Consider the following 10,586-nt stretch of genomic DNA (forward strand, 5'->3'; position numbering starts at 1 on the left):
TCAGAGTACTAATAAATACCGGAACCATATAGAAGATGGGCTTCCTGCTGCTTGCACATGACTCTCTTCTTTCCTTTGTCTGCTTCTTCTTCAGATATCTGAATCAGGGTCACTTCTGTTTCCATGGAAATGTCGTAAAAACCAAAGTTCTTTCCTTGTACAGCTCAGCACCACACAATTAGCCCCACAACTCTTCCTGGGGAGAAGCCTTCCTGGTCACTCAGGTGGCTAATTGTTGGTGTCGTGTGCCATCGAATCAATTCCAATTCATAGCAATTCTTATGATAGAGTAGAACTGCCCTATAGGGTTGTGTTGGCTGTAATCTTTACAGAAACAGAGCTCCAAGCCTTTCTCCCATAGAGCCCCTGGGTGGGTTGAACCACCAACCTATCTGTTAGCAGCCAAGCACTTAACAGTTTGCAGCACCAGGGCTCCTTAGGTGGCCAGTGAGACTCCAAAATTTCTTCTTTCCAAAACTATTCTATACTTTTAAAAATATTTTTAAAAGAGGAGCATTTAGGGGTCATCCACTTTTAACGGGAGAGGGTCATAACTTGCATTTTATTTCCAATCTTTAGGTTTTCTAAAAGGAATTTCTAGTCAAAATTTAAAGGAAAATTACTATCATCATTAGTGTTAATATAGTACAAGAGTGGTGTTGGTGAAGAACACTGAATATACCATGGACTGCCAGAAGAATAAACAAATTGGTCTTGGAGGAAGCACAGCCAGAATGCTCCTTAGAAGTGAGGGTGACGAGAGTTTGTCCCACCTACTTTGGACGTGTCATCAAGGGGACCAACTGCTGGAAAAGGACATCATGCTTGATAAAGTAGAGGATCAGCAAAAAAAGGGAGACCCTCAATGAGATGGGTTGACACAGTGACTACAAGAGTGGATTCAAAGAGCAATGATTGTGAGGATGCCTCAAGACCAGGCAATGTTTCATTCTGCTCTACGTATATGTGAGCTAGAGCCAACTAACAACAAGAAATAGTAAGACATCTAAGTACTGAAATCAGAAGAGATAAAACTAATTTTTGAGATGAAAGTATCATCTAGGAAAACTAACAAAATCAACAAACTTTTAGAATGACAGTTCAGCAAATTTTTAGGTACGTGATGAACCTATAAAACCAATAACATTCTCTTCCATGAACAGATGACTGGATAAACAAAATGTGGTACGTACATACAACAGAATATTGTTGTTTTAGCCACCATTGAGTCAGCCTCTGATTCACGGTGACCTCATGAACAACAGAAAAAAAAAGCTGCCCAGTCCTGGGCCATTCTCATGACTGGTTGTGGATCAGACCATTGTGATCCCTAAGGGTTTCACTGGCTGATTTTTGGAAGTAGGTCATCACATCTTTCTTCCTAGTCTGTCTTAATCTGGAAGTTCTACCAAAACCTCTTCTGCAACATTGCAACAAGCAAGCCTCCATGGACAGATGGTTGGTGGCTGTGCCTGAGATGCACTGGCTGGAGAATCAAACCTGGGTCTCCCACTAGTGAGAATTCTACCACTGAATCACCAATGGTCCCAATGGAATATTACTCCCCAAGAGAGAAATGAAGTCCTCGTGCACGCCGTAACAGGATGAATCTTGAAAACATTATGGAAAGGACAAATATTATATAATACCACTTACATGATATATCTAGAATTGGCAAGTGTATAGAGACCAAAGTTTAATGGTTTCCAGGGGCAGAGGGAGAGGGAAAGGGGGAGCCATTGCCTATGGGACACTGAGTTTCGGTTAAGGGTGATGGCAAAATTTGGAAATGGATAGTGGTGATGATGATGGACATGAATAATGTCACGGAATTATATTTGTAAAAAATCTCAGAATGGAAAATGTTTTGTTACATGTATGAATGGATAAATAAAATGTGGTATATACATACAATAGAGTATTATTCAGCTACAAAGAGAATTAAAATTCTGATATATGTCATCACATAGATGAACCTTGAAAACATTGTTAAGTGAAATAAGCCAAGCACAAAAGGTCAAATATTGTATGCTTCCACTTTTATGAAATATCTAGAATAGGCAAACTCACCGAGACAAAAATTAATGGTTACCAAGGACTAGGGGAAAGGAAGAATGGGAAGTAAAAAACAAACGAAAAAAATACTTCATTAGTTGGCGTTCAAGTAAAAAGTGCCAACAGTTAAGTGCTTGACTACTAACCAGCAGGTTGGCAAGTGTCGTGGAAGAAGGGTCTGTCCATCTGCTCCCAAAAGGTCACAGCCTTGAAAACCCTACGGAGCACAGTTCTATTCTACAACACATGGGTCTCCATGAGTCGTAATTGAATTGACAGCAACTGAATTGGTTTTGGTTTTAAAGGATCCTCAAAGTTTTGGGTCCTATCCATGCTCTATTTTAACGTTCCTGCAAAAATTGTATCATTGGCAGGTGAGAAATGCATTGAAAACATCCTCATCAATATCTCTTAAAATTACCCTATCGACATTGGTTCATTATCATGGCCAGTCTGTCTCAGCTATCGTTAAGTATTTGTCATGGATTGAATTGTGTCCCGCCAAAATATGTGTCAACTTTGTTAGCCATGATTCCCAGTACTGTGTGGTTGTCCTCCATTTTGTGATTGATGTAAGTTTCCTACGTATTATAAAACCTTATCTCTGCCGGTGGTTAATGAGGCAAGTTTGGGTTATGTTAAAGAGGATTGGGGTGGGATGTAACACCCTTACTCAGGTCACATCCCTGATCCAACCTAAAAGCAGTTTCCCTGGGGTGTAGCCTGCATCACCTGTTATCTTACTTTTATTTTATAGGTCTTCCAAAGTCAGAAAATATCTTCGTTTCTAAAGCATCTCAAAGCCATAGATTAAGCTAAAATCATATACTTATATGAATAAAAATATTTATCTTCTGTCAGTTACTAAGTCTGGGTGAGGACAATTAATTCAGCCATCTGAACTGATTTAATTTCTGTGAGAAGCCTACGATTTAAGGGTAAATTTAATCCTGTGATAGTATAACATGTTTGGCAATAACTTTTTTTTATTATATTAACTGAGAATCATTCACAAACACAATTAAATCAGATTTATTCAAGCGAGTCTCTAGAACTTCTTACGGAGAGTTCCCTAACAGATATTAAGTAACCATGGGGTCCCCCCTTTTCAGGTGTAAGAAGGAAGGTGTTGCAGCAGCAGAAAGTAATATGTAAAGGGGAAAACAGCAAGATTTCATAGGAATTGAGGGGACCAGCTGAAAAGTGTTATTTTTTGTCAATAGAAGAGTTTGTATGGCCTGGGGACCATTATATTTAGTGGACACCCTCAATTAAATTAACTGACATTTTTATATGTTTTGCTATTGCCGTTAGCTCTTAGACAAGGTGGATATAGCTTGGCTACTGGATCTAACCAAGGGCTGAAATAAGCAATAAGCCCCTGAAGATTTTCATTTAACTGAGGTACCCCTTCAGTCTATTCAGACTCTTTAAGAACAAAATGAAAAGAAAGAAAAAAAAAGGCGGAGGGGTGGGTTGTGATCTAGAACCTTGTAAAAAAATCTTTCAGTAGAATTATTGTATCAGTCTTAGTGCTTTAACTTTTTTTTTTTTTAAACTGGAATGTTTCGATCATTGAAAGTAGTTCTGTTAGTATATTTTAACCAGTCAGTCGCTGTCAAGCCGACTCTGACTCGCCGCACCCCATGTGTGTTAGAGTAGAACTGTGCCCCAGCGGTTTTCAATGGCTGATTTTTTGGAAGTGGCTTACCAGGTCTGTTTTCCAAGGTGCCACTGGGTGGACTCCAACCTCCAGCCTTTCAGTTAGCAGCTGAGCTCATTAACCATTTTCACCAGCCAGGAACTCATGGTGTCTTTTATTTATGTGCAATTAATCTAGCAAAAACACTCTTTTTTTTTTTTTAACTAAGTTTAGCAGACAAAATCACACCTAACAGTATTGATTTAGTTAAAACTTGGAGAACTGTAGAAAACCCTAATTATTGTTCTTTTTTTTTTTTGTAGGGCAAGGAACAAGTCTTCGTGTTACCTAATGGTCATTTTCAGAAACTGAAAGATAGTTCAGGCATAAAAGGCATCTTAATAGTTTTATTATTTGGAATTATATATTCTTCCTCAGAAGATAGTTGAATGACTTTCTTTGAATATGGTGAGATACAAAAGAGCACTGGACAGGGAGTTAGGAGACCTGGGTCTTTCCTCTGGCTCTTCCACTAGCCAGCTGTGTGACCTTGGACAAATCATCTACCTGAATTTTGGAAAGGCAAAATTAAGGATAGTTAGAAAAGACAAGGTATTAGTTAAAAGTATCCAATGACAAGAGATAGTCACAGTCAACCTTGTTAAAAAATAAATAAAATAAAAACTGTCATTAGGAACTTAATTTTTTAAAAGGCTCCTCAAAGAAAACTTAAGAGTATGTTAAAAAGAACTGAGGGGATGGAAGAATCCAAGGGAAAGCTAATTAAGTGGTTGTTAATTACCGCAGTGTTTAACAAACGTGTTTTTACTCCATAGTTCAAATGACGGCTAACGTTATTGAGCACTTGGCATGTGCTAGACGTTTTAGCAGTGCATAACACACATTAACACAGTAAGGTGCTAGCAGAGTAACACATATGGTCACACTAAGTATTAACCCTATTTCACCATCTGGAAAACTGAGGTAGAGAGTGATTAAGTAACCTGGCTTATACCACATGTCTAGTAAGTAGCAAAGCCAGGAATATATATTTTCTTTGCACAGAAGATAGCTGAATGACTTCTTTGAAGACAGTGACATAGGGAAGAGCGTTGGGCATGGAGTTAGAAGAACTGGGTCTTTTTTCTGGCTCTTTCACCAGGCAGCTGTGTGACCTTGGAGAAGTCATTTCCCTTTTCTGGACCTTTGCCTCCTCATCTGTAAAAAGAGGGAGTGGGACTGGCATACTTATTATTATTATTACTGTCCTTTAGATGAAGGTTTACAGAACAAACTAGCTGCTCATTAAATAGTTAGTACACCTATTGTTTGGTGACATTGGTTACCAACCACACTACATGTTAACTCTCCATCTCGATCTTGGGTCCCCTATTACCAGATTTCCTGTCCCCTCCTGTCCTCTGGTCCTGGTATGCCCCTTTAGTCTCTGTTTTAGTCATCTAGAGCTGCTGTAACAGAAATACAAGTGGATGGCTTTAAGAACAAAGAAAAGTTTATTCTCTCACAATCCAATAGGCTTGAAGTCCAAATTCAGGGTGCCAGCTTCAGGGGAAGACTTTCCCTGTCAGCTCTGAAGGAAGGTCCTTGTCATCAGTCTTCCCTTGGTCTGGGAGCATCTCAGTGCGGGAAACTCGGGTCCAAAGGACACACTGTTCCTGGCACTGCTTTCTTGGTGGTATGAGGTCCCCTGTTTCTCTGCTCTCTTCTCTCTTTTATATCTCAAAAGGGATTGGCTGAAGACATTATCTAATCTTGTAGATCTCATCAATATAACTGCTGCTAATCCATTTTATCACATCATAGCGATAGGATTTGCAACACATAAGGAAATCACATCAGATGATAAAACGGTAGACAATCATACAAGGGAATCATGACCTAGCCAAGCTGACAGATATTTTGGGGGGGACACAATTGAACCCATGACAGTCTCATTTCGTTTTATGGGCCTGTCTAATCTTTGGCTGAAGGGTGAACTTCAGGAGTGATTTCACTACCGAGCTAAAAGGGTGTCACAGGGGCCATACTCTTGGGATTTCTCCAGTCTTGTCAGGCTAATAAGTCTGCTCTTTTTTTGTGAGTTAGAATTTTGTTCTACATTTCTCTCCAGCTCTATCCAGGACCCTCTATTGTGATCCCTGTCAGAGCAATCAGTGGTGGTAGCCAGGCACCTTCTAGTTGTATGGACTCAGTCTGGTGAAGGCTGTGGTAGTTGTGGTCCATTAGTCCTTTGGACTAATCTTTCCCTTGTGCCTTTAGTTGTCTTCATTCTCCCTTGCTTCAAATGGGGCGAGACCATTGGAGTAGTTTAGACGGCTGCTCACAAGCTTTTAAGACCCCAGAAGCTACTCACCAAAGTAGAATGCAGAACACTTTCTTTATTAACTGTTATGCCAATTGAGCTAGATGTTCCCTGAGGCCATGGTCCCCACAGCCCTCAGCCCAGTAATTCAGTCCATCAGGGAGCTTGGATGTGTCTATGGAGCTTACATGACCTTGCCTTACACGAGTTGTTCTGGCTTCCTCAGTATTGTGTACTGTCTTACCCTTCACCGAAGTTATCACTTTTCTATTGTCCATTTAGTGTTTTTCCATCCTCACCCCTTCCCTCCCTCATAACCATCAAAGATTGTTTCCTTTTGTGTGTAAACCTTTTCATGAGTTTTTATAGTAGTGGTCTCATACAATATTTGTCCTCTTGTGCTTGTGACTGACTTATTTCACTCAGCATAATGCCCTCCAGATTCATCCATGTTGTGAGATGCTTCTCAGATTCATCATTGTTCTTTATTGTTGTATAGTATTCCATTGTGTGTATGTACCATAGTTTGTTTAGTCATTCACCTGTTGATGGGCATCTAGGTTATTTCAATCTTTTTGCTATTGTGAACAATGCTGCAATGAACATGGGTGTGCATATGTCTATAGTGTGACGGCTCTTACTTCTCTAGTATATATTCCTAGGAGTGGGATTGCTGGATCATATATATATATATATTTTTTTTTACGGTATGTCTATTTCTAGCTTTCTAAGAAAGTGCCATATCATTTTCCAAAATGGTTGTACCATTCTGCATTTCCACCAGCAGTGCATAAGAGTTCCAATCTCCCCGCAGCCTCTCGAACATATGTTATTTTCAGTTTTGTTTTTTTTTTTTGATTCATGCCAGTAATGCTGGTATGAGATGGTATCTCATTGTGGTTTGGATTTGCATTTCTCTAATGGCTAATGATCACAAGCATTTCCTCATATGTCTGTTAGCTGCTTGAATGTCTTCTCTGATGACATGTCTGTTCATTTTCTTTGGCCATTTTTTAACTGGATTATTTGTCTTTTTGTTGTAGAACTGTTGGACTTTCCTGTAGATTTTAGAGATTAGACCTGTGTCGGATTTGTCATAGCCAAATTTTTTTTCCCAGTCTGTACTCTTTTGGTGAAGTCTTTTGATGAGCATAAGTGTTTAATTTTTAGATAATCCCAGTTATCTAGATTATCTTCTGGAGTTAGTTATGGCTCTTACCATGTATTAGGTCCTCTAGTATTGATCCTATTTTTTCTTCTATGATCTTTATAGTTTTCTGGTTTTATATTTAAGTCTTTGATCCATTTCAAATTAGGTTTCGTGTATGGTGTGAGGTATGGGTCCTGTTTCATTTTTTTGCAGATGGACATCCAGTTTTGCCAGCACCATTTGTTAAAAAGGCTGACTTTTCCCCATTTGATGGACTTTGGGCCCTTGTTGATGGGTGGATTTACATCTGGGTTCTCAATTCTGTTCCATTGGTCAATGTATCTGTCGTTGTACCAGTACCAGGCTGTTTTGACTACCATAGCTGTATAGTAGGTTCTGAGGTTAGGTAGTGCAAGTCCTCCTACTTTATTCTTCTTCTTCGATAGTGCTTTACTTATCCAGGGCCTCTTCCCTTTCCAAATAAAGTTAATGATTGGTTTTTCCATCTCTTTAAAAAGAGTCGTTGGTGAGATTCCATCTCACTCCAACAAGGCTGGCATTAATCCAAAAAACACAGAATAATAAATGTTGGAGAGGCTGCGGAAAGATTGGAACTCTTATACACTGCTGGTGGGAATGTAAAATGGTACAGCCACTTTGGAAATCTATCTGGCGTTATCTTAAACAGAAATAGAACTACCATACAACCCAGAAATCCCACTCCTCGGAATATACCCTAGAGAAATAAGGGCCTTCACACAAACAGATATATGCACACCCATGTTTATTGCAGCTCTGTTTACAATAGCAAAAAGTTGGAAGCAACCAAGGTGTCCATCAACGGATGAATGGGTAAATAAATTGTGGTATATTCACACAATGGAATACTACACATCGATAAAGAACAGTGACGGATCTGTGAAACATTTCATAACATGGAGGAACCTGGAAGGCATTATGCTGAGCGAAATCAGTCAGAGGCAAAAGGACAAATATTGTATAAGACCACTATTATAAGATCTTGAGAAATAGTATAAACTGAGAAGAACACATACTTCTGTGGTTACGAGGGGAGGGGAGGGAGGGAGGGTGGGAGAGGGTTTTTTACTGATTAATTAGTAGGTAAGAACTGCTTTAGGTGAAGAGAAGGACAATACTCAATACATGGAAGGTCAGCTCAACTGGACTGGACAAAAAGCAAAGAAGTTTCCGGGATAAAATGAATGCTTCAAAGGTCAGCGGAGCAAGGGTGGGGGTTTTGGGACCATGGTTTAAGGGGACTTCTAAGTCAATTGGCAAAATAATGCTATTATGAAAACATTCTGCATCCCACTTTGAAATGTGGCGTCTGGGGTCTTAAATGCTAACAAGCGGCCATCTAAGATGCATCAATTGGTCTCAACCCACCTGGAGCAAAGGAGAATGAAGAACACCAAGGTCACACGATAACTATGAGCCCAAGAGACAGAAAGGGCCACATCAACCAGAGACTTACATCATCCTGAGACCAGAAGAACTAGATGGTGCCCGGCCACAACCGATGACTGCCCTGACAGGGAGCACAACAGAGAACTCCTGAGGGAGCAGGAGATCAGTGGGATGGAGATCCCAAATTCTCACAAAAAGACCATACTTAATGGTCTGACTGAGACTAGAGGAATCCTGGCGGTCATGGTCCCCAAACCTTCTGTTGGCCCAGGACAGGAACCATTCCCAATGACAACTCATCAGACATGAAAGGGACTGAACAGTGGGTAGGAGAGAGATGCCGATGAAGAGTGAGCTATTTGTATCAGGTGGACACTTGAGACTGTGTTGGCATCTCCTGTCTGGAGGGGAGATGGGAGGATAGAGAGAGTTGGAAGCTGGCAAAATTGTCACGAGAGACTGTAAGGGCTGACTCATTAGGGGGAGAGCAAGTGGGAGTACGGAGTAAGGTGTATATAAACTTATATGTGACAGTTTGACTTGATTTGTAAACATTCACTTGAAGCTCAATAAAAGTTAATAAAAAAAATTTATACAAAAAAAAAGTGTTGTTGGTATTTGGATTGGGATTGCATTGTATTTGTAGTTTGCTTTGGGTAGAATTGCCATTTTCACAATGTTGAGTCTACCTATCCATGAACATGGTATGTCTTTCCATTTATGTAGATCTCTTTTGGTTTCTTGCAGTAGTGTTTTATAATTTTCTTTGTATAGGTCTTCCACATCCTCGGTTAGATTTATTCCTAAGTATTTTATTTTTATTATTTTTTTTAAATTTTATTTAGGGGGCTATAATAAATGGCATTGTTTTCCTGATTTTCTTTTCATTGTTCTCTTTATTAGTGTATAGGAATCCAACTGAGTTTTGTATGTTTATTTTATATCCTGCTACTCTGGACTAGCATACTTTTTTGCAAATAATGTGCACATTATACATTTTTTGCCAGCAGTGCAATACCCCTCCATGTTATTTTCATAAGTGTGCTATGCCAATTTTTTTACCATGTTGCTCACTTCAATTGACACTAAGAAGATATCATTAAACTATGAAATAAACAGACCTAACATAACCTAATGGTTTCACTTAAGACAATCTGATAATGTTTTTGCATTCAACTGTTGAGCTAGTGTGCTATAATTATCAACTTAAATTAATAGAAACAAACACACAGTTTATTTTCCTACTACCAGGGGACTATCAAACTCAATCCATGCCTTCTTGACCATGGCTTATACCTTTATTATACAATTATGATCAAACGTAACATTTTTGGACTATTTTTATACACATAAGCAGGAGATTAAAGAAAATGAACAGAATGATATGATCTATAACAAGTGAATGAGGCCAAAATACACTTCTGGAAATGGGCTGTATGCGTGGGCACACTATGCTAGAACAGTTTTACTTCATTTCATCATTTCCACGTGTTATATGTGTGGGTGTATTGTTTACATGGGTGTGTTATCTGTGAAAAAAAAGTGTAGCTAAGACTCCTACCAGCTGTAATTCTCTTGGACTGAAATTGTTCTATGCCTGATTTCTGAATTACAAACCCTCCCTTTCCCAACTCTCTCGGAAAGGAAAGGGCCAGGAGAGGACAGCTACTTACGTGTTATGACAAGAAGTAGAAACAGAACCAGGACAGCATATCACTTGCACAAGTGGTTGCTTCAGCCAGTAATGGGTTTAGGTGAACAGTCAGGTTATAATTAGAGCAGCAGCCCCTCCTGAGTGCCGCCCCCCACCCCTGCCCCAGCCACAGTGAGCACAGCTGGACCTGCCCACCACACAGGCTGAAGCCTGAGACACTGCTCTGGCCTGGAAAATGATCCTCCTTAAAGGGATTTTCCTCCTTCCTCCAGGGAAAGAAAACCCATTGATATAAAACCCCTCTTCCCATCTGGCTTCCCTGCCGAACGCCACT

The sequence above is a fragment of the Elephas maximus genome, chromosome 1 (assembly GCF_024166365.1).
Source record: "Elephas maximus indicus isolate mEleMax1 chromosome 1, mEleMax1 primary haplotype, whole genome shotgun sequence".
Classification (NCBI taxonomy): Eukaryota; Metazoa; Chordata; class Mammalia; order Proboscidea; family Elephantidae; genus Elephas; species Elephas maximus.